This window comes from Peromyscus maniculatus, chromosome 13, assembly GCF_049852395.1.
Source record: "Peromyscus maniculatus bairdii isolate BWxNUB_F1_BW_parent chromosome 13, HU_Pman_BW_mat_3.1, whole genome shotgun sequence".
Lineage (NCBI taxonomy): Eukaryota > Metazoa > Chordata > Mammalia > Rodentia > Cricetidae > Peromyscus > Peromyscus maniculatus.
Genome location: NC_134864.1, coordinates 17,689,336 through 17,699,620, shown reverse-complemented (window position 1 = coordinate 17,699,620; position 10,285 = coordinate 17,689,336).

The window sequence follows — 10,285 nt, the reverse complement described above, 5'->3', positions numbered from 1 at the left end:
CTTGTTAATTATAAAAACTTTGTCTTAGCTTAAGCTTCTTCCCAACTAGCTCTTAAAACTTAAATTAACCTGTTTATATTAATCTACATTCTTTCACATGACTCATTTCCTCTACTCAGTAAAGTACATCTGACCAACCTTCTCCCCATCTTGCTGGTGAATCCCCCCACATCTCAGATTCTTCACAGAGTTCCTACCTCTGCCGGGTAGTCCATTCTATCTTCTTCTGTTTATATATTGGCCATTTAGCTCTTTATTAAACCAATGAGAAGATGCACTGCACAGGCACCAGGACAGAGACACAACCTCACACAGTGTAATCGAACAACTCACAACAGTATAGTATAATTGTGTCTCCTGGATTGGAACTATGTAGCTCTGTTTGAAGCAGAGCAGTTCTCATGTCTTAGATGGGACAGTTACAAGAACAGGCCTATTAACATGCCATTATGTAGGTTCTCTGGGTTCCTATGATGTTTACAGTGTTATCATGGTACCACTAGGAAAGCATTTTTATCCTCATGTTACATAGATGGTCACAACAGTGAATGTACATAAGGCTAACATAAACTAGGTTGGCCTACCTTGTGAGGTAGTTGCTATTTAATCATCCATGTTTCTGTAAGTAAGCTCATGGGTAAGTATAGCTCTCACATCTAATCAGAGAAACTTCTTCTCCAGCAGATGGAAACCATTACAGAGATTCAAATATGCTTAAAATACAGAGAATAACCAATAGCACGTTGTCCAGCCCCATTTTCTGACATCTACAGCCTAATTCCTACATCTAAGACACAGGGGAAAAAGTTACTGAAGAGGTGATAAGAAGATTGTGAAAACTGAAAGACCAGGGTGCAAGCTGCTAAGTAGTGTATTCTAGGATGAGAGGGAAGATGTTCCCAAGAAATATCAATAATATGGTTACCTAAATATGATCTGCATAATGACCATGCCAGTTGACATGCCAATATGAATGAGGAAAATTTCTCAAGGTTCCACTCCAACACTAAAAGTTACAATCAATGGTTCCTTAGAGAGGGTGAATCAGTTTTCTCCATTGCTCTAACAGGTTGTACATCTAAATTATCATGTCTAAACACATGTACATATGAACAACACTAAATAGACTCAGTAGGGTGTGAGTGTGTTTGTGGTTTGCTTGTAGAACAATAATAATTAAAGAAGAGGTCATGAATTTGAGAAGGAATTAATAAAACAAAGGAGGAGTTAGATGGGATAAAAGGAGGTATAAAAATTATGTGAACACAATTTTAAATTAAATCAAAATTCAAGTTTTAGAGAAATGGTTCAGTGGTTAAGAGCATCAACTGTTCCTGAAAAGGAACCAAGTTTAGTTAAAAGAACACACACCAAAACTCTAACCATCTCCTGTGACTCTAGCTCCAAGGTATCCTGTGTCTCCATGAGCAACTCCTCTCACATGCACAAACATACACATATATACATATAATTAAAATAACAAAAATACTTGTAAAATTTTTAATGTTGATTTATACACATTAAATTAATATAAAGCAGAGCAATTTTAGACAGCTAAGTAGTATAAATTCTGCTTCTTAAAAATTTCTTTGTGCTATGGATATCACTCAGTATAAATAAAACGCTGATTGGCCAGGCAGGAAGTATAGGCATGACTAGCAGAGAGGAGAGAGGAAAAGGAGAGGAAGGAGACACCAGCTGCCCTTCAAGGAACATCATGTAGAGGTAACAGGTAAAGCCACAGAACACGTGGTAACATATAGATTAACAGAAATGGACGTAGTATAAGAGTAAGAGCTAGACAATGGTAGGCCTGAGATAATGACTTATCAGTTTAAGTACTATAAGCATCTGAGTAATTATTTTATATGTGGGTTGTGGGACTGCAGAGACTTGGTGGGACCTAGAGAGAAGCTCTCCAACTACAAATGGCACCCAAAGGGTTGGCAAGAGTTTTCACCTAAAACCTGAGGAAAAAAATTCTAAAACAGAGCTAAAAACAGTTCCTAGTTGTCTTTCGCAAGTTAGTGGCAGCCTGCATGTTTAAGCTACTATGGCAGGTTCCTGGTGTGCTCACTCTACCTGAAGTATGGCGGGAATGAGGCCTCTACAAGTGGCACATTACGCTGCCTGGTAGATTTAGCCTTTGCTAGTACAAAACAAAAAAGTGGTTTCTGGGCTGCACGCTGCTTTGATATAAGCATGGACCTACTATTTCTGAGAGTTGATGGCTCCCAGAGATGGCAGAAAACATACCACTGCCATATTGGGAAGCTGAAGTGGGCAGAACCAGCAGACACAGCCATTTCAGTCTTACAAATGCTGCAGTTTAAAGCAATAGGTTCACAATAAGACTGATTCAGATGGAATAGTTTACAATGTATGTAAAAATATATGTAGGCTTGAAAGAGAAAAAAAGGAATGTATGCAGTTATATAAACAAATAGATAATTTTAAAAAATAAAGTCTTTAAAGAAACACTAAGGGTAATAAGCCACATAAAGATGGCTATCACACAGAGAATCTGGATTATGTTCTCGTTGATATTCATAACTGAAGAAAAACATTTGATTGCAAAAGCTGTTGAGTTATGCCAAAATGTATATTTTAAAGGTATCTTGACTTCAAAATTTGGATATAAGGATATGTTGCTTTGGAAAAGAGGCTCTGCTTTTTTTTTCCACAGAAAGCAAGAGCCTATGGATTTGTTCCAGATTAAGATACATCAGGTTTGACCAGCCAAGACCCCCTGAAAAGTCTCTGATAATACCATGGCCCAGATGATCCAACATCCAGATCAGATTCAAGGCAACTGGCTCAGACGATACACCCTCACGGACTACTCCATGATCCTAAAATTTTCTTTATGTCCCCATAAGATACAGTGCCCCCTTTCAGCAGGAAGTAGTAAAAGAAGCTATACCCAAATTCCCAAATATACCAAGCTGGCTTTGGAGATGGAATTGGCTCACTCCCTCTTTAAAACCAAGCATATTGCTAAAATAAAAGGTTAAGAGATTCTTGTGTCCCAAATCAGACGAGCCCTCTGGTGTGGGACAGAGAAAAAACAATATTTTTAATAAAAACAGGTTGATTATAAATACAATCTCTTTCTAAAGAAGAAAAGGGAATATGATAGAGATATGATAGGATAAAAGGTTAAATTACTGAACCTATTTTAAAGAGCAACAACTTGTGTTTTGCATTGGTATAGATTTTAGTCTATTGATACAAACTTAAAGTTAATTTTGTTGTACTGTGTGTATATTTCTACTCTTGTTTAAGGTGTTATGTTTGTACAGCTCATTTAAAATTGTAATGGATAATTAAAAAATAGATTAATAATTAGTCATCTATGATAATCATACTCTTAGCCATGTTAGTTAAGTCTTCTAGGTATACATAGATATATTTCAGATGGATAGGTGTTCTTCAAACACTTTAAAGACCTACAGAATATGGCATTTAAAATATTTTAAAAATTTAGACTTTCTGGATACTGAGACATGTCTGCTCCTGTCAGCACCAATTTACTTCAGAGAGGAGGATGGACATAGAAGACACTCCATATGGAGTTTATCTTCACCTTGGCAAAAATAGCCATTTGGACAAGAAACTGTTCTTGCCTGGACTGCTTGATCGACTGGACATGCAGGACCCATAGAAAGGTGACCACTGAACTTTGCTTGACAAAATAGTCCTTCAGGTTACTGCTTTGCAGAGGAAACTGCCAGACATTTTATAGGGCACTGAAAAAAAAATGACTGAAAGACTCTAGCCCTGTGGGTTGAAGACAGATGCCCCAACTTTACAAGAGAACTTTGGATGACTGTACAGACTGCCAGCTGTCTCTGTCTACCCTGTAAGACTCCCAAAAGTTGCTTGCACCCTTCTCCCGTTTCTCAGGTAGTATTATTTCCTTCTGAGTTCTTTGATGTATTTGAAGGTAGATAGTTACAAATCTCCTTAGTTATGATAAAAGATAAGTTAGATATAAAACCTAAGACTCACAAATATAAGATAGATAAGATATCTTCTTTAATATTGTAACTGTAATTCTTGCTTGATAATTGTTTTGTTATATGTAATTTTACTATGTTAAAGTTAAAACCTTCCTTTTTGAAAACGAAGAAAAGGGGAAGTGCTGTGGATATTGCTCTGTATAAATAAAACCCTGATTGGATAGTAGCGAAGCAGGAAGTATGGGTGGGACTAGCAGAGAGGAGAGGAAAAGGACAGGAAGGCAGAGGAAGGAGACACCGGCTGCCCTTCAGGGAACATCATGTAGAGACAACAGATAAAGCCATGGGTCACATGGCAACATATAGATTAACAGAAATGGACTTAGTAAAAGAGTAAGAGCTAGACAATGGTAGGCCTGAGATAATGGCCGAACAGTTTAAATAATATGAGTGATTATTTTATACGTGGGTTGTGGGACTGAGGGGGCTTGGTGGGACCTGGAGAGAAGCTCTCCAGCTACATCTTTGTTAATTGTAGCCAGATAAATTTTCATTATTGCTGTATTTTTATTATTGTAGCCTGTGTTATGTTTTTGTGCTATTTATATGATTCTTTTTGTTACATATGAATTATAGACATGAAACAATAAAAATATAGAAGATGTTTTTCTTAGAATAAGTAGATTCAATACATAGTTGTTTAACATCTATAAAATTTCTTTAGGGCAGCCAATTTTGGCAAAATCTTTCCTTAAAGATACTTACAGAAATTGATTTTTTTCTTCTCTAGATTAGACTTTAATGATATCAACTCATCAAATTATTATGTAAAGTACTTCTGTGCTAATAGGACAACTTAAGAAAAAAGTGTAAAAATGTTTTAGGAGGTTTATTTCATGTGGCTCAAGCTCTGCAGGAATCTTATTCACTCTAAAACAGGATCACTCATCTTCATTCAGGAGATAAAAATGATGTTGGGTCATGTTCAAGAGTCTCTGGTTAGTTGATAGCATTATTTCCTTCTTGTAACTCAGATAAATGATTTTTAAGTGAGATCCATAGTTCTTATATGGACAAAGATATTCATGTAACACGCATTATGTACTTGTTCCATGTTGTCTCATAAATACATGATAACTATAAATGAACTATGCTCCTAGCTTGCTGTCAAGAGTGCCATGTGTTAAAAGACAGTGAGCTGTCTGAAATCATTATAAGGATTTGCTGAGTATTTTGATTCCATCTGTTAAGAAAGGTTTTATAGCCGGGCGGTGGTGGCGCACGCCTTTAATCCCAGCACTCGGGAGGCAGAGCCAGGTGGATCTCTGTGAGTTCGAGGCCAGCCTGGGCTACCAAGTGAGCTCCAGGAAAGGCGCAAAGCTACACAGAGAAACCCTGTCTCGAAAAACCAAAAAAAAAAAAAAAAAAAAAAAAAAAGAAAGGTTTTATAGATTTATCCTCTATCTTAGGTACTTTCATTAAGAAAATAACTGAGTCTGTTGTTTGCCAGTAAAATATCTTACTTAAAAATAGATGAGTCAGTCTAAAACTAAGAATATTGATCTTTGCTCCCAAGGGTTGTCTGTGTATTGGAAAGGTTTCTATTTTTCACAGCTTGTGCAAGTCATGAGATTATCCCTTTGGGACTATTGAAACCATGGCCAGGCCCTTGGTTTTCTTCTACATCTGATATAATATTCCTGATGCTGAAAATCTGCTTATTATCTCATGGCTCGTTAAATGGCTGTATTTTTGTGCTTAAATTTAGAAGAATAAGCTTAAACACTATTTAAATATAGATAGGCATTGCATGTCATTCATTGAGCCATTTAGAGTGATGACCTGATTCTCATATTGAAAGATTCTAGTATGAAGGCATTTTAATTATAAAATTGAATAAGGTCAGTGTTAATGTGATAATTAGAGTTCATTGCACCATGAAATACAGGAATCATGTTTACATGGATTAGCAGAGATGAAGTGAATGTACCAGAAAGAGAACATTGACCTGAAAACATCCACAAACACTCTGGAGAAGGACAGAGAAAAATATTTATTTTTATTGTGTCACAAATATTCAACTTTGTATATGTAGAACAAAAACCATCATTAGGAATCAATTAGTGAATTATTAAGTTTTAATAAATTTTATTGATGAATGCTGAAAATTTTATTTTCTTGGCTTTCCTGGGCCATAAATAATACTATTCTTTTAGGTTTTGATCCATTATTAACAAGTGTAGAAATGTTTCTTTGCTAACAACTAAAGCTAAAACACATGATAAAACATATTTCTGCCAAAGGCAGTAATTTCCCTATGGTGATCTAATCCTTTGAGTGCTTTGCTATTACTTTGCTGCTTGGAAGAAATTAGTGTGGCATTTTGGATCATTTTTGAGAAGTTTTTTTTTAATTATTTGAATTTATGTAATCATTAACACATGACGCTTAACTTTACTATTTCTTTCATTTATTTGTTTCTTTATTTCCGGTTTCTTTTCTCCCCTCAGACATGTTTAAAATGAAATTTTTAGTTATATATTCAATTTTTCAAAGTCCTCTTGTATACAATTTAATTACTTTTGCTTAACCATATACATATTATTGATTATATGCCCAATATGCATGTGAAACATGATAAACTGAAATTATTTTATAATAATAATATGAAGCCATTGAGAGGTGAGTAGGGTTAAGTAAAGTCATCAAACCAGAGCACTAATAAATTAATCCTGAAGGCTTTAAATGAGGAAAGAGCAAGAGAGGAAAAAAAGGAGGTGGGAGAAAACACATAAAAGTAAGTCACCTGTCTTTCATGATGTGATGTCTTGTACCATTTCAGGAATCTGTCCTCAAGAAGGCCATCTGACCAGATGTGGCTGATTGTATTTCAAATTCTAAAATTAAGAGCCAAAATGAATCCATATTCTTAAAATCTACCCATTCTCTAGTACTGTTCAGAATGTACGGTATGCATTCTTGTTTTATCTATTCTAGTTTCTGTTAAAACTATCCTATCCTAATTATTTCTTGTAAGAACTGCATTAACAATACCTGACTGTGAAAAATATTTTAGATGTTCAGAAATTTAAAAACCATATTTTCACTCAGATATATTCTTTCTATTCTTAGTTATTGCTCCTTAATGTTCCAGAATTACCACTTTTATTTCTTTATTTCTATTTAGATAATTTGCTATTATCATTATTTTACAGTAGTTTTTTTTAACCCATTCAGTTAGATTTCCTTAATTGCTAATGTTTTGATTTTCCCCATCCCATGGTGTTCTTCAGTGTGGGCCAGTAATTGTCTGAGTTTCTTTTTCTTAGCAGGTCTCCATGTCAAGAGAAAAAAAATCTCACAGGAAGACTTTGAAGATTTTGTCTCCCTTTAAGTTAGTTAGCAGTTACTGGTTGAAAACTTTTCTAACATCTGGTGAGGGATAAATGAAACAACAAAAAGTCCAGAAGAAACTATCTTCCCTTGTGATCCTGGAACTCACATTTCTAAGTCCCCTTCTCTGTATCTTTCATATTCTTCTCAGATTTACTTTATTATGTAATGTCCAGAGGGTTACTTTTACACTCTGAGGGTTAAAGAGGAGGAAGTATAGCTACTGTGCCTCTTCTGAAATTCTCTTTATACTGAAACATTTTAAATATGTCATAGAATGAAAGGATCTTAACTGTACAGGGATAAATCCAATAAATGGAGGTAGTTGCAAGGTATGTAAGTAGCTTAAAAACTAATTGATGGAACACAGAGTATAGGCTCCAGCTGGTCCACTGAAAGTGGAATGATGAATATGAAATTTAGAGCGACTCTATGGCATTTATTTATCATCAATTGTTTTACCAGAAAACTTTATATGTCTAAATTGTCAATGTCTGTGATAACTTGAAATGCTTATCACACATACCTTAAACATTTTGTTGTGAAAGTTCTTTTATTACTATAGTCAGATTCATATTTTAATACATAAAATGAGAAACATGATAGAAAAGATGGAAAACTGTTATGAAAACATATGCCTCAATCAATTGTAACATGTTAAAAGGTGGAACCAGGAAAATGTGTGTAGGGTAGCTGCATGGAAATGTTATGGAACCATTTATGAATCACTGAAAAGATAAAGCAGCTAGACTCTGGTATAAAGCATGATGATATGTTATCCAATGCATGGAATAACTCTGCCAAATTGTTTAAATTTTGACAGTACAGAATTGCTAACACAAGAAATTCACTCTTCAGTTTACTCTTGAAAACACAGTGCTCTAGCAAACAGTCAGAAAAGCTAGTATTTATTATTCTAGGCATAGATTACATAGTATTCCACTAGAGATAAGTAAAAATTACAATGTTTATTTATCACATCTCTACTAAAATAAAATGGGAAATCTTAGTATATTTTGCTGACCTGAAGAATAACATCAGTTGCCATCTTATAATTATCTTTCTAAGTCTCCTTGTGGTTATTAGGTTCTAAAATTACTGAAAGAAGTTTTCTTATCCATTATAAAAATTGTATTTAAGTTCTACTATCTAATGTTAAAATATTTAATCCAAGAAAATACTCAGATACTCACAAAAGGAGTCTGTAGCTATGGAGCTTTAAATCTAGAACATGTCAAACATAATCATTTGTTTGAACACTTGGTCTCCAGCTGGTCATGATGTTTGGGAAACGTCTAGATTTTTAAGGAGTTGGAATCATGCTGAAGGAAGTCACTGGTGGATGAGCAATGACTTATCCAAATTACTGATGACTTTGATAGCAAGCCAATGTAATCCACCACATCATCTTTCATTCCTGTTGCCAGAGCTGCAAACAAAATCCACCACCAAGCCTTCCTTGCCTTGATGAGCTGTACACCCTGAACTCACAGACAGTATCACTTGTTTGTAGGTATTTAATCACACTGTATGAAAATGTGTTGCTCTTGTATTCTGATTGGTTTAATCAAGAGCTGAATGGCCAATAGCTAAGCAGGAAAGTTTAGGTGGGACTTTCAGGCTGAGAGAGGAACTCAGAGTTCGGCTCTGAGGTAACAGGATATGCTGATACTGAGGAATTCAGACATACAGAATGCAGGATAGGTAACAAGTCATGTGGCAGAACATAGATTAACATAAATGGATTAGTTTAAGTTATAAGAGCTAGTTTGGGACCGGTTTAATTTAAGCTAAGACCAAGCTTTCATAATTAATATGTCTCCATGTCATTATTTTGGGGCTCAAAAGAAAGTAAAACAAGAAAAATCTGCTACAATAAAACCTACTCCCTAAGTTATTTCTTTCAGGTGTTCTGTCACAATGATAAAAGTAACTAATAAGAGAGCAGGTGAGGCTTGCAGTCTTAGTGTCTTTAGATCTACAGAGCTGTGGGTCTATAGCTTCATTGGGGTGCATTTCATCTTCAAATCCAGGAATATTTAGATATACTTGCAACAAGTAAATGTTGTATGAAATATGGAATGAAAAGTTTAAAACTTTATCCATAGGTGGGAGCAAGACAGATGCCACTTAACAAAATTCTCATGTGTAACCTCAAATTTCACATACTTTTTAAAAATCTGTGTTCAAGAGAACTATAGACTGAAATGTTTTATTACATAAGTAATTTGCTTAATAATAAAGGATTGTAATGAATTTTTAGACTTAATAGAAAGAGTGATCATGATAGGAGGGATTGTAACAAAGAAGCCCTTCAAAAAGAGAAGCTCTAATGAAGTTCAGACACACCCTCTTCTTTGTCAGTGTGCCAGGTGAAAGTATCTATAAGTGGAATAAGGGAAAGAGCCTGTGGCATGGGAAAGACTCTAGGAGCTAGACTAGTCTTCAAGTAAGTGCTACTAAGACAATGGGACTGTAGTATATAAGAAACAAAACTCTGTCAATAGAATTTCTCAGCTGAGATTTAAAGAGGACCCTGGGTGCATCCAGTATGGGAGGCAACATGGCTGCTTCTTTGATTAGTTCAGTTAGGTCTCAGAGTGGATGACTCTATGAATCCATGTCTTGATGTGTCATTCAAAAAATTCTTGAAGATAGCATAAAACTTTTGTTTACACTATTCAGATTGTGTAAAATTGTTATGTATGCCTATATAATTGCTATAGATGATAATCTTAAGAAAAACCTGTAGCCCCCAAAAGGAGAACTTCCTAGGCTACATCCATTTTTATTATAATGATCATCTTATTATATTTCTTCATTCAAACCATAATATATATCTCATTTGTTCAGGAGGATATTCAAATTGGTTATTTTTTTAGGAATATATTTCACACACAAGTATCCTGTATATTTCCATCTGTGGAAGT